At 40.9% G+C, this 24,843-nt stretch overlaps 1 protein-coding gene across 8 annotated transcripts in view; it reads left to right on the top strand.

The window, feature by feature from the left end:
* The window catches only part of LP (LIM domain containing preferred translocation partner in lipoma), a 723,802-nt gene that overhangs the window by 183,584 nt on the left and 515,375 nt on the right, over nucleotides 1-24,843 (top strand). For 7 of the 8 annotated variants that reach the window (XR_011619543.1, XM_071090663.1, XM_011723147.3 and 4 more), the window contains one exon: nucleotides 5,454-5,517. The gene's annotated coding sequence lies outside the window, so the exon portion shown is untranslated. Of the gene's footprint in view, nucleotides 1-5,453; nucleotides 5,518-15,885; nucleotides 16,601-24,843 lie in introns of those variants that run through there. The other variant, XM_011723148.3, reaches the window with a different exon arrangement.

The raw sequence follows: 24,843 nt of genomic DNA, 5'->3' as shown, positions 1-24,843 counted from the left end.
GGTCTTGGGTTACAGGTTTGCTGTCTGTGCTAGGGTTGGATGTAGGCTTCCCACAGAGCCAGGATTTGTGACTCTGAGACACTACTCTACAAGCTCAGTCCCAGCTGTGAGTGGCTCAACTACAGGAAAGAAGGAGTGCAGGGAAGTTTGGACCCAGAGAGCAGGATATGCTCTGATTTTGTAACATGAACCAGTAGGGCTCAGTGGCACTTGGATCCCAGGGGATGAGGCACCATGTAGTAGTGATTCTTGACCTTTGGATGTTGGGACTCAGCAGTACCTTAGACTCTGTAAGACCACATGCAGCAACAGTACCCCAGAATGGCAACATACAACTGTTACTTGTGCCTTGAGTGGGGGCAGTGTACAGCATAGTGATGGCTGTACTCCATAGGGAGAGGGGTGTCTTAGCAGCTCTGACTCTAAGCAGGTAGACCAGCTCCAGGAAAACAGCGTATTAGAGTTGTTTGCCCTGTTGGGTGGAGTGTCTCAGATCAGCCCAGCCACTACTCTGTTTTCTTAGGATGTGGGTTATCACATCAGCTCAGCCTTGGGATGTGCAGCTGCTCAGCTGAGCAATGGCACCAATTCACCAGGGGGCAATGTGCCACTTCAGCTCAGGCCTGGGGGACATGACTCTTCTAGGCAGCCCAGGTACGGTACCATTTCCCTGGGATGAAAGGTGCTACTTCAGATTAAGTACTGGGGTGTGTGACTGCTCTGAGTGGCCAATGTACTGTTTTCCCAGGAGGCAGGGTACTGCTTCAGCATTGGCCTGAGGGGCAGGGTGAAAGGTAGATGAAGTGACTCTACCTTCACATGGGCCCATGGGGAAGAGCGGAACAGTTGCTGGCAGCTCAGCTTGGGGATGTTGGGCCACTGGGTTGGGGTTGGTTCAACAGTGACTTAGCCTCAGTGATGAAAGAGTGTCGTAGCTACGCACTCCCAGAGCAAGACACACTCCAGCCAAAGTTCCAGTTCCAAGATGGCGTAGTGTAGTAGCTGCACAGGCCACAGACGGCAGGGCACATTGGTTGCTCTTTTTCTTGGGGGAGCACGGCTGTGTGGACTTCAGGCAGGTCCCTCAGCTGGGACTTAGCTCCTGTGAGGACTACATGAGACTTCATGGGTGAGGTCTGTAGCTGTTCAAGGTGTGGATAGGGCTTGCTGGGATCCTCTTGCTTACCATTCTACCCCAGAGAGAAGTTCCTCCCTGTTCCCAGCGGATCCCAAGTGGGTGATGGGTGGTAAAGACCAGGTGTTTTGTTTCTATTCTCTATGTGGTTATTCTGAGTTTCTTGTTCTCCGGGGCTTCTGTTACTTCTCTGATGCAGTCTGGTACTCTGTCTTAGTTATTATTTTTTCTTCTTTTGTTTTTAGTTTTTTTGTTTGTTTGTTTGTTTTCTATATAGTGATGGGGTTTCCCTATGTTGCCCAGGCTGCTGTCGAACTCCAGAGCTCAAAACCAAACAAAACAAAAAAAACTCATCTTGGCCTCCCAGAGTGCTGGGACTACAGGCACGAGCCATCACACCTGGCCCAGTTATTTTTGTTAAAGTTTAGCTGTTGATTGTTGTTGTGGTTGTCTTTGTGAAGGAGACGAGAGCTAGGGGCTTCTGGTTGGCCATGCTACTGATGCCACTTTTAAAGTCCTTATCTTTAAAAGTCCAGTGCTGGAGGTTTGTAAGCTACTTATATTTCTGCTCGAAATTCCTAAAGTCTCTCATTCTATTTCTAGATTATATATTCCATTGATAGAGCCCTTATAAATATAATATTAAGAAGTTGAGCATTACCTTTAGGCCAAAGCAATTTACTTTTAAAAAATCTGATTAATTTCAACACAATCAACCAGATGTCAGAAGATTTCAGTGCCTCTGATAGATGCTGACAGGTGAGGAAATTAAAATCAGAGAGGGAAGCAATTAAATCCTGGCAAACATTACTTTAATGAGACAACCAAATCATAAGCTATGGAATATCTTGTATTCTTGATAAGGATCTTAGGGTGGCATGAGAGTGCACTTTAAATTGTATGTGGTATTTGATAATTGGAATGCAGGGCCATATTTGTCATCTAATTCCTTCAGCCTGATTTAACATTTCAGTTGCTTCTGGGGACAGACTTCTATGTTTAAAACATTGTTTTATTTTAATAAATGTTAGTATAAGTAATCCTTTTCCTGCTATACCTCTGTTGCCACATGAAACTTATGAAAATGACCAAATTATTATTGGCCTTTTCACAGTGGTTTTGGAATAACCATAGTCAAGAACTGTGAAAAGAGAAACACAGAATGTGTATTTTCTGCAACTTCTAATCAAAAGATTTGATAATTACACACTAAAACCAGAACCCAGTTCCTCAATCCCCATTTTATTATTCTTTTCAATATGATGCTCCCTATTCGGAATGAATATTTGAGACACTAGAGCTAAAGAGGTGCCAGTTTATTGACTTAGTGGGAGTTTTTATAAGATACTGTCATATTGCTTATTTGTACTAAAGCACTTACAAAAATATCAAGTATCTTGAGTTATCTTTATACTGGTTCAATACCACGTAGAATTTTTGTTCATAATACTGAGATAATCATCTTAGGGATGGTTACATTTTGTTGTGGGGTGTGGTGGTAAATTCAAAGGACACCATGGTTTGTGAAAAACCCATTGCAACTGATCTCTGCACTTTTCATTTCCCATGTCATTCCATTTTCTTCTGCTTTTTCCTTACCCCCTGTCGTTTTTCTTGCTTCTCTCTCTTTATTATCTTACCTTCATTTACTCCATCCTGTTTTTCTCCAAAATACAGTTGCTTCTGAAAAATTGCTTCTGAGGGTGAGCATAGTTTTGAGAGGAGAGAGGATGAATGGTTTGACAAAGGATGCAGACATGTCAGGTTCTGGGTCAGCAGTTAGTTATAAAATACACAGAGGCAGCCAAGGATAACTGGCTTCATTACCGAAAGGCTAGAGTGGGATTTGTCAGTTGTCCCAGATGTCTGTATGGAATTATGGAAAACTCCCTTGCATTATGAAATACTCAGGCAGGAGCTCCTCAGGACACATGCCACTCAATCCACGTGAAGAGGGCTGGTGAACTTCTTAGCTAGAAAGACTTTAGCTTTCCTGTTGCTTAAAATGAGACTTCTTGGTGAAGGATTTGTATTAGTCCATTCTCATGCTGCTATAAAGAACTGCCAGAGACCACATAATTTATAAAGAAAGAAGTTTAATTGACTCACAGTTCCACATTGCTGGGGAGGCCTCAGGAAACTTATAATCATGGCGAAAGGTAAAGGAGGAACAGGCACCTTCTTCACAGGGTGGCAAGAAAGAGTGAGTGCAAGCAGGAGAAATGCCAGATGCTTATACATCTATCAGATCTCGTGAGACTCACTCACTATCATGAGAACAGCATGGGGGAAATTGCCCCCATGATCGGATTACTTCCACCTGATATCACCCTTGACTCATGGGGACTACAATTCAAGATGACATTTTCGGTGTGGGCACAGTCAAACTCTATCAGACTCTTCACAAAACCTCACTGGTACAGACTTGCATATATGACTGTGCTTCAACACTTTGCCCAGGGATGTTGCATCTTGAAACTTTCCTGGTGAGATCTGAGAAAGTGTTTATGGTAACACTGCATCGAACACTCCTTTTGCCTTAGCTTAGTAATGTGTCACCTTCTGGTTAGACCACAGATGTGAAGTCTACTCTTTCTCCTTACACTTGCTAGTAAAGCAGAACTTAGAACTAAGTGTGCTTTAGTGCTTTGACAATGGAATTTTCTGTGCTATGCACTCAGTTTCCCTTTCCTGAAGTTATTTAGTTACCCTCTTCAAATAGCACACTACCAATTGGGAGGCTACACCATGTAGTAGAAGGGTGCTTACTGATTTTGGTATCAAGGTACAGTGTTACATTTTTATCTGCTCCATGTTAACCATGTGATCTTTGAAGTTTGGTTTCTGTATTTGTAAAATTTGGGTAATAAGGTCTCACTGGAGTTATAAAGGGGATGGTTTAAGACATAATGGTCATTGTGATTTTTCAAGCTATAAAATAAAGCATGATGTTAAAAGACGAATCATGTTTTCAGTTGTGGCAGATGACAAGTTTCTTGCAGGGCATCTGATCAATCATGCTTTTTAAATTTTTGTTTGTTTGTTTTGTTTTTGTTTTTTTTTTGAAGCTTTTATTTTAAGTTCAGGGATATAGTTGCAGGATCCATGTTCTTTTCTCAACCTGATTTGGGTCCTTTATGTAAACGGGACATTTTATCAAAACTTCTTAGAAGTCTTATATTTCTCAATAAATCTATCCATTCTATTAAAACAAATTTGCTTTGTTCTTAGAGTCTACTGGAAACTCCAACTCTCTGAACCTGGGGCATGATTATAGGCACAAAGTTGAAAATGATGTGTGATTCATCAGCAGGTCTTTCAACTAAAGCAGTATCTGTTTTGCTTTTTAGGGGTCAAGGAAACATTTGATGTTAAAATCTTAAAAGTTTTTGGGCTGTCTCTTATTAGATGAGGTCATGTGAGAGTGACATAGATTAATATTGCAGTATTTTAAAATTAGGAGACATAAGTCAAAGAAATATTCTAGCCAGAGATATTCTCTTGCCTCACGTGCTTATAACGTTATCTTTTGATCATATAAATGTGGATTTATGGGAAGAAATGTTATCGCTGTTCTCTATAACCATATGTATGGAATAATGGAGAGAAATCTGATTTAAAAAGTTTAACTAAGGGCAGCTTTGGCTATGGAGTATATATCATAATCTTCACGTACATATGAAGAAATTGACACTCATGGAGTTTAAATAACTTGCCTAAGGCCACTGGTAAAAGGAAATCTCACTGGCTCGAAATGCTATGTACTTTTCCCATTTCCTCATTTCAATCAAATAGCTGGTTTTATTTTATTTTCTCTCTCCACCAAGCCTTGTGAATTAAGACAATACATTATTGTTTGTCCTTGTCTTTCCCCAGCCTAATAACCTAGGAAAAACTAAAGTAGAAAGGAAGGATTACTGGACCAGCAGGCACAGCCTTTGGCTCCAAATTCATGCCTTGCCAGATACTAAACTGTATAATCTTGGGCGAATTACTTTCTTTTTGTGAACTTCAGTTTCTACTTCTGTAAAATGTGGACAATAATGTTCATTTTATATGGTTTCTGTGAAGTTAATCATGAGGACGGTGTTAGTTCCCTTCTCAACCTTTCTGTCCCTCTTCGAGCTTCTGTTTCCTTACCTACGAAGTGAGTAGAATCATCCCTTCCTGCTTCTTCATCGGGTTCCTGTGGGGTGAAATGAATGTGAAAATGTTTTGTAAAACAAGAAACCATTATGTAGATATAAGAGGTTATGACTATTAATGAATAAGTATAGGCTTGGTGTCTGGAAGTAATTTTTACTTATTTCATTTGCAGATACTTGCACTGCAGTTGGCTGAACCTTGTGTCCATTGTCCATTCCAGGAGCCAGCTATCTAAGGTAATGGAGGAGGCATGTCTTCATGTTTATGAAATACTAATAGGCATCTGACCCAGTAATGCTGATTTTAGAACAAATACAAAGAATAGAAGAAATACAAAGGTACTTTATGAGGAAAAGAACCAAAAAATGGCCAAGACAGTGAGCTGACCTCTCTTTTTATTTTTGTCTTTTTAATTTATTTATTTTTTCCCTTTTAATTCATAACCCTTAAGGTTTAATACTAAAACCCAAAATCTGGGCCACACAGATGATTCAGATTTAATGTGTATGTATTTAAGTGTCCATAAAATGCAATGGAGTAGAATGTTCTTACCCATTATTTTATTGTATCCTCAACTAGTATGTGGCAGGAGCACTTTTTACCTGGTTTCCTAACCCTTGATTGAGTGCATTTTTCACTATACTATGCTGCCAGTGTTACCTGGTTCTGAAGGGGCCAAATATTTCTGGCTGGGTCAGTCACTGTCTCTTAGCTGCCAAACAAAATCATTTCAAAAAGCTAGAATCTAAAGCCACAACAGAAAAATCCTAAGAACACAGAAAATTGAGTTAGTCTTTTGAAACTTTGGATCCATTGTATCTGAATGCCACTCTCCTGGGGGACCGTTGAGAAGGACACCAATCCTTGGCAGAAGAATACATTTGTCTTGAGTTTGCCAAGAAAATGGAGGCCAATGGAAAACAAATTTTAAAGGAAGCATCATAGTTGTAAAATCTACCAGATGCAATTTTTCTCCTGTAGTTAACCTGCTGAATCTGTACCTCTTAATGAGCTCTACTGTGTTTTATGTAATGTTTCAGAACTTAGCCAAAAAGAGATGAAGTAGACAATATGTAGAATAGTAACTTTGTAGAAGATTTGATATCATTACTTGAAGTACTATACACGTGTGTTCTGCTGGATATTTTGTTACTTCCTTTGCTGTATGATATCTATGACCTTGAACCGCAACTGTGACTTTAGTCGCATAGACCTTTGAGAAAAATCAAGCTGGTTGGTATTGCCCCAAATTTGTAGGACTTAGAAAATTTAGAATTGAGAGGAAATTAAAGTGTTAGGTTTACATGATTTTCAAAGCTAATAAGAATACATGTGCAAACAAGGTAGGTTACGTATGGGCTATGAAATTTCTATCATTAAATCAGACCTAACAGCCACTTAAGTTATTTAGATTTTCTTCTCATTCCTACAAAAAAGAATATTGTTTTTATTTTTTTATTATTTATTTATGTTTCAAGTGGAATATAAGCTAGTTTACCCAGGAAGTTTTCTTTTTATTTATTTTATATTATTTTACTTTAAGTTATAGGATACATGTGCAGAATGTGCAGGATTGTTACATAAGTATACATGTGCCGTGGTGGTTTGCTGCACCCATCAACCCGTCATCCAGGTTTTAAGCCCTGCATGCATTAGGATTTGTCCTAATGCTTTTCCTCCCCTTGCCCCCTACCCCTCAACAGGCCCCAAAGTGTGATGTTCCCCTCCCTGTGTCCATGTTCTCGTTCAGCTCCCACTTATGAGTGAGAACATGTGGTGTTTGGAAGCCATCATTCTCAGCAAACTAACACAGAAACAGAGAACGTTGTTTTAAAAAAGGTAGTAGCGAAAAATGTAAGAATGGCTACTGTCCACCTTTGATTTCTTGTCTAGTCCACAAAATAACCCTGTAAAAGCTTATGTCTAATGTTTTATTTTTATGGATAAATATATCAGAAAAGAATGTACCGTAGATACCTACTGTCATAGTTTTTGACAGCTCTGTGAGGCAGAGATCTAACTTGTTCATTTAGAAACTGCAGTTATCACACTAACCTTCCCTCCAATGCCAATTGTTAAATATTAATAGAATAAGCTTTGAAAAGTAGTTAACTGTACCCCCTGTCCCCACAGAAACCCATCTTGAAACTATCAAGGGGAGTTTTGATCAAGCTCTGAAAGGTTATAAACATTACTCTCAAGAAAGAGGAATGTTCTCTCTTTCTCTTTTTGTTATGTTTCGGAGGTGGGGAATGGTGGAGAGGGAATAATAGAAGCCTCTCAAGTAAACTTTGGAAGGTTTGGCCTAAAGGAGAAGTAAATATTCTGGGAGCATGCTGTAGAAATTTACAATAATCTTGTGGTAATAATTGGTATGAGTGGCAGTAATGAAGAAAGAATAACAGTTTCAATAAATAATTAGACTTGACAGTAAATGTGTCAACAGGTACCCACTTAATGAGTGTAATCATTGTTTTTCCCTGCTCTCAACGTTGATCCACTGACTGCGGTGTGTTCTCTGTCCCATTTCCAAACCGAATCTATTTAAAGCTGCACTCCATGGAATCTGAAACAGTATACCCTGTTTACTATTTAGAGCTGATACCTCATGTTCTTTAATAGGCAAGTTCTGTACTTGAACGAGAACAGGCTTCTGGCCTCTTGTAGACGGTTGATTATCCCTGTTTTCCACAGGGTGATTCATTAGCAAGGATGAATAATACCCAATTAAATCTCATGCACTTGTCTATATTGCCAGAGTGAACTGTTTAGTATAATTTGGTGGAAACAGTCCTAGTCTGCTTTAAATACCATTTTTTGAAGTGGAGGTAGAGGCCATAGTTATAAGTGAAATTATTTTGTAATAACCTGAATCGAATCACATTGTTTTTGGGAGCAAAGCAATATGTTGTATGTTATGTTCACCAGAAGCCATGAGAATCCTTTTCTAATCCCAGCTGTAATGTCACCTGGCTGTGTCACCTGGGCAAGTCACCTTCCCTCTATGAGGTCTGTTTCATCATCTAATGACAAAGTTGGACCAGTTGATCGTGGCATTACTTCTGGTTAAATATTCTCTTACATATGTTTTTATTTCCTAGCCAGTCCCTTCTCTCTCCTGGTGCCGTGTTTCCAAAATCACAGGACAGTCCTATGACTCTACTGCACAGCCACTGGGGGAAAACAGTTATTCTTCTGTTTAGCCTTTGCTTCTTTTACATACCAGAAATGCAGTTAATGACTTGCATTATGTATACTGTAAGAATGGACATTTATACACCGGTAGCGGTAGTCCCTTACCCCAGCAACTTGCAATTCCTTGTTAGGGAAGAAAAGCCGTCTTCCCCCACGTTTCTTCACTCTGTGACATTGTTCCCTGATCTGGGTCTCATGAGAGGATCTGGTAAACTGCCCCCCTATTAAGACTGTTAGGAAGAGGTGGATGCTTCTTCCATTATTTGCTTTTTCCAGAGCAAATCATTGGATCTGTAAAGCAGATCAGAATGTCAAAGCCAGAGGGGACTTTACAAAATAATTTAAACAAATTCCTTCATTTCACAGATGGAGATTTTAGTGTCTGGGAGGGAATCTGACTTGTCTAAAGCGTTGTTGACTGCTCTCGGACTAGAATTCTTCTGACTCCATACTTGTATCTTTAAGTAGAGAAATCTTTTTCTATAAACTCTCCTTTCGCTTCCTAGTTCTTAAAAGGTCATTATCTTTCAGGCAAAACCAATTTCATTTTCACCATGGGGATGTGAGATGTCCTTAAAACATAAATGGACTCCAGGTATCTTCATTAATTTCATGAAGACATGGCACAGAGGGTTCCGGCTAGCTTCTGCTCTCCGTGTTTATTAAAAGACTGTGGATTCCCTTGCAGTGCTTCCTGTATGAGGTTGTTTGCTGCTGACATCATCACTCTCCTCCACCCTCCTCCTGCCTTTTTCTGAACCAGTGAATTAAAGGAATCTGAGAATGAGCTCCTAGCTGGCTGTTTACTGAACATTGTTGGGGAACGTTAAAAAAGAGAAGACAGATGAGGGATTTAATAAGCAAGAGGACAGAAGAGTAATAGCCAACACAATGAAGTCTAGTTCAAGGCCTGCAATTCCCAATTGCTGCGCTACACAGCATTAATAGCAGTGTCTCTCACTGTTTCAGACCCTTCTGTCTTATTTCAGACCCTTCTGCCTTATTCTTGTGGGAATGGGCTGGGACTGAGAAACAGCTACTATCATCATTGCCAAAATGAAGCTCATATGTACATGGGGACTTCCAGGTCTGGAGAAGAGTGTAGTAATTGTTACCCATCTGATAGAAGATTACTTAGAGAACATTGGACCTAAGTACTTACCTTGCACCTCACAGTACAGAGGTTCGGAGAGTAGAAATCAGTTGACTGAGTCTGAGGTTCAAATCCTGGCTCTAATTAATTTGCTATGAGTTTAGTGAATGTCTAACTTTCCTCTGAGCTGTACTTTCTCCATCTGTGAGATGGGAGGAGGAGGGTGGCATAGATGATGTCAAAGGAACCCCAACTCTGATTTTCATGAGTCTCAGATTTGCCCAAGGACCGGTAGTGAATTTGTAGCCAAGCCAGGTCTTGAATTCATAGCCCCTTTTTCTGGTTTGAGATGGTCATCATTATATCATTATAATTTCCACTACCCATACTTTCTAAGCAGTATGTTTGCAGCTTTCAGCCTTGTTTTATTAAATCTACTTTTTCTCTTTTATTTGACAGTCCCTTTCTGTCCAGGGGCTTGCCTAAAGTAGTAATTCTTTTTTTTTGTTTGTTTTTTGAGATGGAGTCTCGCTCTGTCACCCAGGCTGGAGTTCAGTGGCAAGATCTTGGTTCACTGCAGCCTCCGCCTCCCAGGTTCAAGCAATTCTCCTGTCTCAGCCTCCCAAGTAGCTGGGACTGCAGTTGCACACCACCAGCCCCGTCTAATTTTTGAAAAATTTTTAGTGGAGACGCGGTTTCACCATATTGGTCAGGCTGGTTTTGAACTCCTGATCTCACGAGTCCACGCGCCTCAGCCTACCAAAGTGCTAGGATTACAGGTGTGAGCCACCACGCCTGGCCTAAAGTAGTAGTTCTTAATGTACGTGTGTGTATGTGTGTGCACACTTGTATACACATGAGCCTGTGTTTGGGGCAGACGTGAGGATTATGGAATTTTCAGAAACTCAGATGAATTTATGAAATAGTTGGAGAATGCAGAACTTCAGAAAATGCTATCAACAAGTTTAAGAGGTTTGTAGATGCTCTGAAGGCCATCCATGAGTTAAGCAAAAGTTTTTATTTTATGTGGGAAGTATGAGATGATATTTGAGTGACATACATTTCCTTTTGCTGTTGGATTTTCCCCATAGATCACCTGTTGTTGTACTGTGAGTGTTAGGCTTATTTTGTAGCATGACTCTTGGTGTGTACATGTCTCAAAACTATTGAGTGATATTTTAATATCGAAACTCTTATTCTACTTCATTCATTCATTCATGCATTCAAATTCAATTTTAATACAGAGTGTGCTAAATGCTAGACATCTCAATACATTATTGTATATAATCCTATAAAATAGAAAATTGTTTTTCCCATTTGTAGGTGCTCAGAGAGGTTGAGTAATTTGCCCAAAGTTTTACAGCTAATAAATATAAAGTCTTGAGTTAAATCCAGATTTACTCCAAAATATGTGAATACCTCCAGAGATAACATTGAAGACAAATAGAGACAATGATGCAAGTTCATAGACCATGGAAATTTCTGGTAGAAAATGGTAGATGGGCCCCAGAGGAATACAGAGAATGTGTACTATGGGATTTTAGGAAGGGACAAGATCATACATTATGAATCACTTTATATTATAATTGATTACATGTTTATCTGGCTCCTTAAGAAAGAATAAAAAAAGTTAGATAATCATATGAAACACATTATGCATAACTCAGTTTTTTTCTTGTTCTTCAAACTTCTGTCAGGTTAGTGCTCTCAATATCTTTATTTGGTAAGTGAGATGAGGAGACGGAGAGTAGTTAGGGTCGTAGTGCCCTGATCATATTGAGTTTTCAACTCAATTGAAATTTCAGTGCTTTGGGGCATTTGTTTTGTATCCCTACCCTTGACCCGCTCCCCGTTATATTGAGCATGAGACTTTTAACAGAGATAACTTCTGACCATGCACAGATCAGCACAAATGCAGATGTGAGCAGCTAGAATTTGGATGCTGCCAAGTTGTAATGACTGCCACATGTGTGAAGCTAAAACTAAGCGCTTGATGACCCACTGTGAGTGCGTGTGGGGGCCAGAAGAGTGAAAGGCAGTGTCAGAGATGGAAGACGCCTCGGAGTTTGTCCATGGCAGTGCCTTCACCTTGCAGATGCAGAAATGGAGGCGGCTAGAAGGGGCAAGACTTAGTCAAATTCACACAGCAGGTTAATGGCTCCCTGAGAATAATGGCAAAACAAGAGTGAGGCTTTATATCAGCAATCTACAGTAGTATCTACTTTTATTTCCTACCTTTCCATTGGCATATCCTCATACTGATAGGCTTGACAGGTAGATAAACCTGTATTTGGAAGTCAGCATGATTAGTTATGTGGCCTTGGATAAGTTACTTGATATAGTTGGGTCTCAAGTTTGTTGTCTACAGTGGAAACCATACACTTTTTTTTTTGAGATGGAGTTTTCCTCTTATTGCTTAGGCTGGAGTGCAACGGCATGATCTTGGCTCACTGCAACCTCCACCTCCTGGGTTCAAGAGATTCTCCTGCCTTAGCTAGTAGCTGAGATTACAGGCATGTGCCACCACACCCGGCTAATTTTTTGTCTTTTTAGTAGAGATGAGGTTTCACCATGTTAGCCAGGCTGGTCTCTCGAACTCCTGACCTCAGGTGATCCACCTGCCTCGGCCTCCCAAAGTGCTGGAATTACAGGCGTAAGCCACCGTGCCTGGCCGAAACCATACCCTTTTAACAATACTATACCAGTGTGCTGTTCAATATACAGAAATATTATCACCCATCTGATTAATAATCCTTATCACAGCCCACTGAGACAGGCACAGATGTTCTGCTTTTCAAGATTCTATTTTCTAACTTCATCTTAACACTTGTAAGGCTCTTGCTTCTCAAAGTTTGGTCTGAGGACCAGAAGCATCAGCATTACCTGGGAGCTTGTTAGAAATGCAAATCTCAGATCACACTCCAGACCTTCTGAATCAGAATCTCTATTTTAACAAGATCCCCAGGTAGTTCATATGCTCATTAGTGTTTGGGAAACATTCATTTAGGCCCTCGCCCTATTTCAAGGCTATTGCCGTGGCTTGCTGACAATGACTGGCATGCTGCCAGCATTCTTGGGGCATGTTGTACCATGCCTTGAGATAGTGGGGTCTGGTGGGCGAGGATGCTGTGAAGTCACTCCTTGGGAATGATGGAAGACTAGGTTGAAGGGATCCAGCAGGCTTTATCTTTTTAACACCCTTCATTTCCTTAGAAGTTACTATTCAGAAGCGGTCAAACTGGGATTGGATTCTAAGTCTTTCTGGTCTAAAGTCCATGTTCTTTTCATTAAACCACGATGTCTCAGTCAAGAGGAATGTTGGGTTGTGGGTGATAACTGTTCATTCCCTGTAGTGTGAATATTTCCACACTGGCTGCTTTACCCTATTACTCAATTCCTAGAGGGGAAGAATTTTTTTTTTTTAAAAATTAAAAAGCCTGAGTTGAAAGCCAGGATCCTGCAGCTTAATCAGTTATTTTTGCTTTTTAATGAGGGTGACTATTGTGAAATAAGTAATTATTAATTACTCAAAACTAATGAAATATTTTAGTTTCCTTGCTAAAAAAGCATATGGATGCTAAAAGAAAGCATATGGGTGCTTTTCAGGAAGCATATTGGTGAATGGACAAATTACAGTGGTGCCAATATGCCTTTGCTGTCTGGCTGGGGCCATCACAACGTGTGCTGGCATCTGAGTCCTCGTGTGTTTAAAGGGATTTTTTAAAATTCCCATTTGATATGTGCCTTGGATTGCCTCTGGAGTCACACAGCGCTGTCTCATCAATCTTTCTGCCATACTTTCACTCAGACATTACTGGCTGAGTATAAACTCGGTATAAACCTTTGCTGTAAGTAGCTTCTGTGGCTCTTTCTTTCCAGATGCCTCCTATCCTCTGTAGTAGATTGGATGGGCCTGCCCCACTGATGCCAGGTATTGAGACTGTCTCTACAACATTTTACCACAGTGGTAAAAGCAGTAGCCTAAAAGGTGGCAGCACTGAGACCTGTGAGCTCCATCAGGGTCTCTGTACGCAGCCCTCAGCCAGCTGTTGAATTGCTGCACTGCAGATTTCCTACTTGTAAAACTAGAATGATAATACCGGTGCTCCTGAGCTCACAAGCATGGCTGTTCATCCAATTTGCTGTCCATGCCCTTTGCTCTTCCTCTTCTTTCCTTTATGCCTCTTCTCCTTTGCTGCATGTTCAGCTGGTCTGGTAAAAAGCTTGATGGATTTGGAGGTGGCTGAAACCATTTTGCTTGCTCTGGGGATTACACTCTTCTAGGCTTGTCAGAGGCAGGCAACATGGCATGTTTTAGAAGATACTTGGCTGAGTGTCCACGAACTGTGGCTCTCAGACCAACGTGACTTAGTAATCATTTACTGAACACCTATAAGCAAGATAGCTTGCTAAGAAATTGAAGGAGGGAGCTGACAGGTCTGCGGAGGTGAGTTTGATTCAGGGCCAGTTAAGACTTGGTGTGATGTGTGAGCTCAGTAATTATACTTTGAGAGAGACAGAATTTGGAAAACTCTTTCCTATTGGAGGTTTCTTATAGAACTAGGGACAGGAGTTGGCTTTGAAAGATTTTTAATTGGACTTTGATAAGATATTACAAGGATTTGAAGAGTAAGTCTCTGGTAGGCAGAAACCAGCTGGCAGCACGACTTAGAAGCAGGTAAATATCAGGCATGTCTGAAGAACTGGGCATCAATCACAGACATGTGTAGTTGAGAGAAATCATTTCCTTTTGGTGAACCCTAGACTCTATCTGCAAAATGTGAGCTTTGAACTAGATAGTTCTCAAGAAGCCTCAAGAACTCTAGCTGAAATTCTACAAAGTCTTTTGTCACACAGCCAGGTTATCCACTTAGCAAAATCCTGGCACTAGAATAGCAGCAATGGAGGAAGGCCTGGGACCCAGGTGTCCTGAACCTATTTTATATTCTTCTTACTATCCACAGAGCATTATGATGAAGATAGGTGAGGTGGACATTATTGTTCTAGTTTTTAATGTATGAAACATAGGATGTTAGGGAATCTAAGACATTACAACAAATAAGAGATTTAACTATCCCAGATATTGATCACCCTTCCACCACAGAGGGCCAGCTCTTATGAGATACACCCCCTGCCATTTTGCCTGTGTGGGTCTCACTTTCCTGCCTGAGGAACCAGCATGTGCCCCTTCTCCCACACAAGTCATCCCTGTCTGCTCCTTGGCTCTGGAATTCAGTCTTAGCAATGGACTTTGTTTTATAATTAAACTTTATTTTGTATTGCCATCTTTCCATGTTTCCACCCCCAGCTCATCCCTAATATATATTTTAAGGGCTTTGAATTTAAGGATTACTTACTGCTTCTCTGAGTTCCCTGTAGCTCCTGGCATAGGGCCCCAGACGTAGTGCTCAGTAGAGAAGCATATGCCTATGTTCTCCAGTAGTTTTTCTCTCTGCCTATTGCTTGTTTCTGAGATGGAGATGAGACTTATAGGCTTAAAGGATTCCCAAACCGGAAAGGAAGTTGAAACCTATCTAGTCCAGCTCCCCCACCCCAGGGAAGAAATGACTTACTTAAATTTGCCTGCCTAGTGAGTGGCAGCTCTGCAAATCGTGCCTACATCTCACCAAGCAGTGGAGAGATGGTTGGCACTTGAGGCTCTTCTTAGGACACTATAGGCTCTGTCTGGAGTCCTTGTTTCTAGGAAGACGACTAAGAATAAAGGTGATACAGGTGCTGCTGCTGCTGTGTTAAACAGATGGAAAGAAGTAGACATTCATTGCATGTCTGTTAGGTGACAGGCCTTGTGACAGGTGTTTTCACATAGTTTAGCTTGGTCAGTCATCAAAAGCTAGAATTCCCATTCCTGCATGAGAGAGACAGATGGTTTCTAAATAGGACATTTAGCAGAAGCCCTTTCCTGTAAGCTCTGAAAGGCACCCAGAGTGGATAGATGTGGTGGATAGATCCTAGAACACGGGTGTAGGGCTCTGCAGAGTACCATGCATGACTCTTCGAAGATATATGGATTGTAGAGACTGTGAAAATAAGCAGAAGTTGTGATTAAAATTGGCATTGGGTGACCTGTGGTCACCCGAGTGTACCAGAAGACTGAGCTCTTCCACTCTCCTTTCTACACATACACCTGAGTCTTTGGAGAGCTGCAACCTGGGTGCCTCGTTCTTGAGTGTCTGTAGCATTGGCTTTTACTTGCACTTACTACCTTTCACTCCTGCCTCTTCCCTAGCTAGCCTTGACCTCAATGTGTATTATTTTCTCCCCCCCTTGTCATTTTTCTTCTATTACTATTGCTTCTTCCCCTTCCTCCTTCTCCTGAGTTAACCTTGGGAGGCCTCAGGTCTTAAGGCTCTGTGATGGCAGAGTCTTCTGTACTGGACTGTGAAAATTCTGGCAGGGAAGACAATACACAAATCTGTTAAATACACAATAAAAATAGCTTATGATCTATGGGACTTGGTATTAAGCAAGAAGATATTAACGAGGTTTGAGTGCTGTTCTGAAATGTGGCAGCTGCGCACACATGGGCTGCTTTTCCTCCCCACCTTTGGCAGCTTGTGAGCGGTGTTGCCATGACACTCCTTGGGCTCTGTTTAGATCAGCTATTTTCTGAAGGAGTCGCTGACCTTCCCCACAATAGAGGCTGTTGATGTGGTCACGTCAGTGCCTCTTCGGGAGCTGCGTGACTGGTGAGCCCCCAGTTGCCACTTGGAAATGGTTGGAAACTGTAGATCAGGCACAGACATTGAATGTTGAGGAGCAAGAAGGGCTTGCGAGTATCCGGTACTCTCATTTGACGTGTGAGGATAATGAGGCGCATTGTGCGCAGGTGACTTGCTCAAGGCCACAGAGTGCGTAGAGAGAAGGCTGGGAGAGGAGCTCAGGTCTGGTTTCCCTGCTTGGTGGTGTTCCAGCTGCGCAGCCCTGAGCCCTGCCTGAGCACGCTCTTCAGCCCTGAAAGCTGCAGCGAGATGGGCTGGTGACACTGCCACGCCTGGGAGTGGGCAGAGAAGGTGAAGCCATGGGGAGTATCTCAGTGTAGAGGCAGGGATGGGAAAGTGAAGGGGAGTAAGGAGCCCAGAGTAAATGGCCAAGGTGCCACTGGGCATGTCCATCCACAGAAACTCTTCTGGGGGACAATGTTTCCATCACATTCCGCGGATGGGTTCCTTGAGAAGTGAGTGCCTAAAGTGGGGGGCGGGGGGATAATCATAATGCCATGTTCTTACTGCTCTGAACCCTTTTCTCACGTCACATAAGACCTCACCTAAAACTTCCACAAGAGCCGTTCATTGTCAGTACCATGCTTTTTTTGGAGTAGTTTATAATGCCAAGTATTTTTCCAATAGTTTATATGTGAAATGTGGTCTCCGCCACAAGATTACAGGGTCCTCAGGAGCAGAAATTGTGACTTAAATGGGCCTTTCTCCCTTCCACTTTTTATTCTTGCCCTGCCTTTTAATCAGGCACCTGGAAGAGATCTAAACACAGGATGAGCATCCAGTAAGTTTTTGTTGAGTTGAACTTAGTTGGGTTCAGATGACCTCTGAAAAATGTTTACTAATTGCTGGTGAAAATTGGCAGATAATGATTTTGTGGAACAATGTTCTCACCAAATTAGATTTTGTTAAGAATTCTTATGTGTGATTATTTTTCATAAACCCAATACACTGTCTGTTATTATCCTCATTTTACAATGAAGAAACAATATTCAATTGACTGCTCAAATTTACCTCTAGGAACAAGTGATGGAGATTTGATTTGCAAGTAGATCTTCTGTCTCCAAATATTGTAATGTTACTTCTGCTTTCCCCCACTACATACCAAAGAGGTCTTACTTCATTGGCAGTGGTTCAGCCGCCTTTTGAGGAGTCTTCAGTCTTTTTATGTTGTAACCCACCTCCTTAAGAGTTTGGGAAGAGAATTGCAGGGCCTCAGGTTTAAATGGTGTTATGCTTTGGGCAATACTTTAGCTGATTTGTTTTCAGTAAGTCAAAAGGAAAATACTGCATTTCTGTCTTCTTTAATTTCCTTAGTTTGAAATAAGCCTTGAACTAGTTTGTAAGACTCCTTTAACTTTTAACAAATTTAGGAACATATATAATACAAAGAAAAAGGCACTCTGCCCTAAATGAATTGACTAATTAAGCTGAGAACAAAACTAGACCACTTTTTTTTTTTTTTTTGGTTTCAAAAGCAGGATGCAGGAATTTTTAAATGCTACAACTAAAACCCAGATTTTGTCTGATATTGATGTTCTATAGGTTTTTCTCAATATTTGCCATATTCGTTAGATGATATTCATTATACTTTCCTAACTTTTATAGGATTTAGATGAGGTTTGTTGGTAACATTCTGCATTCTTTCTGAAAACACACACACACACACACACACACACACACACACAAATGTTGAGCAGTCTTCTTTTTTAATGTATATTCTCAGGAAAACACCATTGCCTAATTTAAATTTCAGTACGGAGGCAAAGCTGATCTGTAGTGAATGTAACATCTTGTTAAATACAGGTTTCATGCTTCTTTTTTGTACTTTTCCAGGCTTTTAAGGAGGGGAATCATTTGAATAATAATGGCATGATGTCCAGAGGGAAAGTTGAATACATAAGACGAAGATACATGTGGGCCTATTTCTGTACTTTGTATGTGTGTCTCTGTGTGGTGGCATTATGATTTTTAAAATAAAGTTTTCTGTATTTTCAATGTATATAATAACTTTGGAATTACCAAAGAAAAGTTGATATTGAAACTTGGGTTTTTAGTGGGGAGGAATGGATTTTTCTTTTTTTTTTTTTTTGGAGACGGAGTCTTGCTCAGTCACCCAGGGTGGAGTACAGTGGCCCAATCTCGGCTCACTGAAGTCTCCGCCTCCCGGGGTTCAAGCGATTCTCCTGCCTCAGCCTCCCAAGTAGCTGAGACTACAGGCGCCCACCAGCATGCCCGGCTAATTTTTTGTATTTTTAGTAGAGACGGGGTTTCACCGTGTTAGCCAGGGTGGTCTGCGGTCTCCTGACCTCGTGATCCACCTGCCTCGGCCTCCCAAAGTGCTGGGATTACAGGCGTGAGCCACCACGCCCGGCTGAGGAATGGATATTTTATCTTTTCTTTTACAGTTTTAGGCAAAGTGAAACTTTAGAAAATTATATTATTTGAAGTTAGCTGGAAACCAAACACTATCTTTATAGCTTCTTTCAGAAGAAACTTTGTCTTAGGAATGTAGGCACTTTTGGAAACTTTCTAAATTTCTTCAGCCCCCATGGATACCCACACTTTGATTAATTCAATTGAATCGGTTTACAGTGAACAACGTCCCTGGGAACATTAATCAATGAACACACGCACACACACACACACACACACACACACACACACACACATACACAGAGAGAGAGAGAGAGATAGAGAGAGAGAGAGAACAAAAAGGAAATTAAAAGCATCGCTTTGTACCTTCCTCAATTCAAACCTGTCTGCTTTGCTTTGGAATTTCAGATGTATGTATCTGTTTCTTCTAGTAGATTGGGAACACCCTGAAGACAGAAGAGACATATATATATATATGTGTGTGTGTGTATATATATATATATTTATTATTTTTCTTTATTATTTCTTTATTTATTTTGAGAAGGAATCTCTCTCTGTCACCAGGCTAGAGTTCAGTGGCGTGATCTCGGCTCGCTGCAACCTCCTCATCTTGGGTTCAAGCGATTCTCCTGCCTCAGCTTCCTGAGTAGCTGGGACTACAGGTGCCTGCCACCATGCCCGGCTAATTTTTGTATTTTTAGTAGAGACAGGGTTTCGCCATATTGGCCATGCTGGTCTCAAACTCCTGACCTTGTGATCTACCCACCTCGGCCTGCCAAAGTGCTGAGATTACAGGCTGAGCCACCGGGCCCGGCTAGAAGAGATAGTTTATGTATGATCGTCATAATGATTTTGTGAACTCAGGTGTAGTAAGGTAAAATGCCCTGGTAAAATCACTTACTGGGAGTTTTCAGAATCTCTTTAGAAGTCATTCCATTACTCTTGAAATCCCTCTGCTTTATAGACTTTCTGAGAAATGAGGAAAGTCCATCTGCCTACTTGTCCTAGAAATGGGTACTTTAGGAGTGAAATAGCCTGTTTACATACTGGCTCAAACTGTCAATGTAGGAAAAGGTTTCATATATTATAAAATGTTACAGAGCTAGAAAAAATATACACAAGTAATATATAGAGTGCATATATATGTACATATATATGATCTGTTCCTTGTCACAATATTTAACCCAAAGTGCTATTTACAGTAATGAATCAAAATGTCAGTCTTAAAAATATGAAGTGTCAAAGTGTTCCCACGTTGTAGAAAAGTTTGATGTGACAGTTTGTTAATCATATGACTATTCTATCAATGTGTCTCACAATGTCTTTTGCTCAACACTCTCTCGTAGGCTCCTCACACTTTTTTCATGAATTCCTAGCTTAAGTTACTAACCCAAGGAGCACATTTGAGTTTCATGTCTCCCACACCTCACACAAAGGCTGCTATGTTTTGCTGTACTTAAAACTGAATGGATTTCACATTATTTTTGAGTGGTTTGATTTTGTGCCTGACACATTTATGGATAGTAGCTAAAGAACTTTCTGTAATTTTGCTGTTTTCACTGCAGAATCATCAAATGAAACTTTAACTTATAGCGCGGATGTTTTGTGTTTCTCCAAGCTGAGTTTCCCAAGATGTTAGATGTCCTTATTTGCTCGTGCCCATTTGTTGAACTTGGACACATTTTTGAATTTTTCTCAGCACACTGATGATCCCGACTTCTTTTTCCTACTAAAAGGGCAGAGTCTCAGAACATAAATATTGTATATGTGGAAAAAGGCAACATAGTTTCTTTCGAGAGGATTTTTGGCTGTGCTACTCACTAGTTCGTGGATCACACTTAATCTCCGTGCCTCAGCCTCTTCTGGAGAATTTTTAAGGGTGAAATTAGATTAGATCAGTGAATTTTTACACTTACACTCTAGAAGCCCTAGGGTTCTGGGTAGAAATGAAGCTCCAATAGTGGAGTGTGGGGTAGGCAGTGAGGACTCTGGGCCCTTCAAATCAAGCAGCTCTGCTATTGGTTTGTTAAAATTTAGAGTTTTATAAACTATTTCCCTTAAATAAAGTTTCTACTGCTTAACCTGCCTACTTGTTGGTATCACTGTCTTAGGTGATCTAGAGTCAGCGGCTTATTTCCCACAAGCATTCAGTGAGCGACTGTGTCAATAGATCTTGGCTAATCTGGCCACTATGGAAGTTCTTTCTGTGGAAAAGGACCATCCATCCTTCAATTTGAGATAAGATCTACCAATTGAGACCTCATTTGTTTCTGATTTTAATCTTTGCATCGTTTTAGTTTTAATAAACTTACTTTCCAACTTACCAGATTTTCGGGTTGACAAAGACCATTTTTTAGAGAAATACAGGCAAAGGAAAGTCTAAAAGCTTTGGCTGGAATTTCAACTGCTTCTGGTCAAGGACATAAATTTTGCTTCTTAATGCCAAAGAGTTTCAACTGTTTTGGGGAGGAGGGTGGATGCCTACAACTTGAACTTTTCATTCCATTGCTTTCCATCCTCAAGTCTCTGCCTTCTTCTCCATACACACGCAACCACCACCACCACCACCATGACTGTCTTTGTATGGCATATGTACGTCCCCAGACATGGTGGAGCAGAAACATAAAAAGTTATAATTTACAAACCAAGGTAGACACTGTAAAAAGGACAAAAATGATTAAGGGACATGAGTTAGTGACACTAAAAAAAGCCTTTACGTGTCAACATAAAAAAATCAAATTGAAGAAAATATGACAGAAAACCTATCCTAAAGACAGGAAAGAAGGTGAATAGCTATTTTACTAGATACTGAAACACCATTTCTAAAGTTCCTCAGGAATCAAACTCTGAGATTAGATTCAACTCTTTTAATAGCTGAAATCCAGAAGGGAGAGAGTGGTTAAGTCTATAGTTTTATGAATGATGCCGAACTCTTTCTCACAATAAAATGCTCCTCTAGTAACAAATTTAAAGACTATGTGAGCCCAGAAACAGCAGTTGCATGCCAAGTTAGGAATATTCTTTTTTTTAAGTCACATGTCAGCCACTGGGGATGCACCTGGGTTTAGGCTGGAGGTTGGGGAGGTTTCATCCAAAATCTCTGTACAAGATATTTATACAAATTCTGGAGTGATTCCTTGTTCATTCTCTGAAGAAATTGGTGAGATGAGGCAAGCATTCTAAACAAATGTTGAGCTCTAAAAATACAGTTGTAAATAAAACAGAAAGCATTCTGAGTATAGTTTTGGCCAAAATAGAATAGTATAATAAATCATTTGGCTGGAGGGTATGACATGAGAATAAACAAAAAAAAAAAACCAGCATGTTTGCTATCTTTTCTGTTTATTTTACTTCGGCATCAGCCCCTTCTGCCTTCCTTTCCTCCTGGCTAGAGTGTGGAAGGATCTTGAATTCAGGGCCTTGTCTGTGTTGTTTTTCAGTTGGCTGCAGTCACACCTGGCTTAATTTATAGCTCAATAAATCCATTATGAATGGATGAGCAATTTTGAAAGATAACATATTGAAGGAAAAAAACAACACAAATCTGAAAAATTCTGACATGGCCACTTCTAAACTCTCTGGGACTTTTTCTAAATGCTTATAGACTTAGGTGGCATTCTGAGCATTACGTCACCTATTTTTTTCGACCAGTCTCTGAGGAAGGTACTGTTATTATCAGCATTTCACAGATGAAAAAATGAGAACCAGAGATGTTACATAATTTGCCCAAGGTTACATAATAATAATATAATAGCTAAAGCCAGGATTTGAACTCAGGTAGTCTGGCTCCAGCAGCTTCTCTCTTAACCATGAAGCTGTATTGTCTCCACAAGGTGATTATAATTATAGCTGCCTGTTCTATTTTCCTGTACGTTGTGAGGCTGAGTTTAGGTGTGAAAGGATTAGGGAAGGGGTTTATCCGAGACAACACACAAACAACTCTATTTTAAAGTAGAAACTTGCAGAGAAATTTCAGAGGAGAAAAAAGAACCATCCTTTCCACCAGGGTGAAGGGCAGGAGTCACAGAAGGCTTCGTCGGGGAAGTGACTTCGGTTGGCCTTGAATGAGTAGAATTATAGTAAAGGGAGATGCTTTCCAAGTAAACAGAATAAACAGTGGAAGAGGTGCCAGTCTGATGCTGTTGAGTTTAGCAGATTCTTTCTAAAATAGTGTGCACTGAGAAGTGGGGGGTGGAGAGGGCTTGTGGTGGAAGGAGGGAAGCCCTTGAGAAGGGATCTGAGTGGGAAGATGAAAGCGTTCCAAAAGCACCTTCGCAATCTCTCTGGAGGTCAACCCTGGGCAAAATCTTGCTTTTGTCATGCTTCAGCTCATTGTTTTTTGATGCATTGTCCACAAAGACTAGTCCAAGGAGGTACCACTCCAGAAAGAGTGGCCACACGAGTCTGGAAAATGCTGCATCCTCTGGTGCTCTCTTAGGTGCTGACAATGCTTGTTAACATGCCAGGTCTTCGAGGAAGTCCTATGGGACAGCAATCACCTTGCTTTCTTTGACTGTAGACCTGGTTTGTTGTTTTGCTTTGAGCGAACCTCTGTTAACATCCCTTAGAAGACACGCTTCAGGAGCCCTCTTCCAGCCAACCAGCTGGACTAATTTGTGTAAACTTGCCAACAAGTTGTGCTTCTGCTGAGCACAGGTTATGTCAGAGTAAAACTTGGTCCGTTCTCAGGACAGCCAACAGTCCCCTTTTGAAAGAAGATACAGCACATTTGCCTATAGAAATTGTTATGTGTCCATTAGAAAGCAAGCTGCATCTGAGGTAACAAACTTGAGGAGCCACAGCCCCTCTGATGAAGTAAAAGTGAGAAGCAGGAAGTCAAGGAGTCTCAGCTCTTGAAATAGAATGTGCCTATGGGTGAGAGTTGCCAACCACAAGAACTCTAGCTGGCTGCCCTGAGAACATATTAGGAGAAAACATGGTTAAAGTCGGCACCTGCCCTGTTAGCTGCAGGGATGTCTCAATATCTTTTTTATTCTTTTACCCTGCATTGGCCCTAAAGGGGAAGAGAGGCAGTAAGTGGGCCGTAAAGAGTGCTTATTCCACGCTGGGCAGGTCGTTAGAATTGTCATGTCAAATTCCCTTACTTAATTCCCTCAACTACCCAACGGAGTCAGGATTATTAATCTCTTCATCTAGGACAGTGAATCCAGAGTGGCTTGCTGGTGCTGAATAGATCATGTTGTTTTACAACTTGAGCTTTTCCCTTGTTCCTTTCCCTGTTTGTCTGCTGAACTCATCTGTCTCCAGGTTGTAAATGAGATTCTCCTCTGAAGAGCCTCTCATCCCCCTGTAACTCTAGCCTGAATTGCATGATGATACTCTTCTTCTTTAGGTTTATATGTCTTTCTCCCCTTAAGACCTAAAACTTGATCTGGGTTACTCTAGAGTCCACGTGCTTATATTGCACTGCTCTGCCCACATTCCAGCCTTCTCCACTTTAACATAGAACTTTATGATAGCTTTTTAGACTCAGTTTCTCACAAGATACCTCTTTTTCAACCCATTATTTTAGACCTTCTTTGCTTGACATATTTTGAGTTTTCTGGATTCTAGGCTTCCTTATTGTTAGTATCACTTTCCCCCCATTCTGGTACATGTCTGTTACCTTCTTGCTGTTTCCCCAGGTCCTACCTTAACTTTGAAGGAGCACTTTTCAAACCCGGTGTGCATCGGAATTAGGAATCCCACCCTCAGAAGTTATGGTTTAGTAAACCTGAGAGAGTGTGGGAGAATTTGTATTACACTCCGGGATGATGCTGAAACTGTCATTCTGTGGACTTCTTTAAAGCATAGTTCAAGACCTCTGTTTTCCAGGATATTTAACTGGCTATCTTAGTCCAAAGTCTTTCCTTTCTTCCTTGCCTCCTTCTCTCTCTCCTCTTTGTCTTTTCTTCTTCCTTTCCTCCCTTCTTTCTCCCACCTTCCTCTCTCTTTCTTCTCATGAAGTCCATATGCTACCCTGTCTGAATTACATAACTTTATTTTTTCTTTTTGTGGAGATGGAGTCTCACTATGTTGCTCAGGCTGGTCTTGAATTCCTAGGCTCAAGCGATCCTCCCACTGAAGCCTTCCAAAGTGCTGGGATTACAGTCATGAGCCACCATATCTGGCCTGAATTCGACAAGTTCTTATTTATGTGA

Source organism: Macaca nemestrina, chromosome 2 (genome assembly GCF_043159975.1).
Source record: "Macaca nemestrina isolate mMacNem1 chromosome 2, mMacNem.hap1, whole genome shotgun sequence".
NCBI classification, from domain to species: Eukaryota; Metazoa; Chordata; class Mammalia; order Primates; family Cercopithecidae; genus Macaca; species Macaca nemestrina.
Note: the sequence above shows the minus strand (reverse complement) of the source record. Positions and strands in the feature narration are given on the sequence as shown.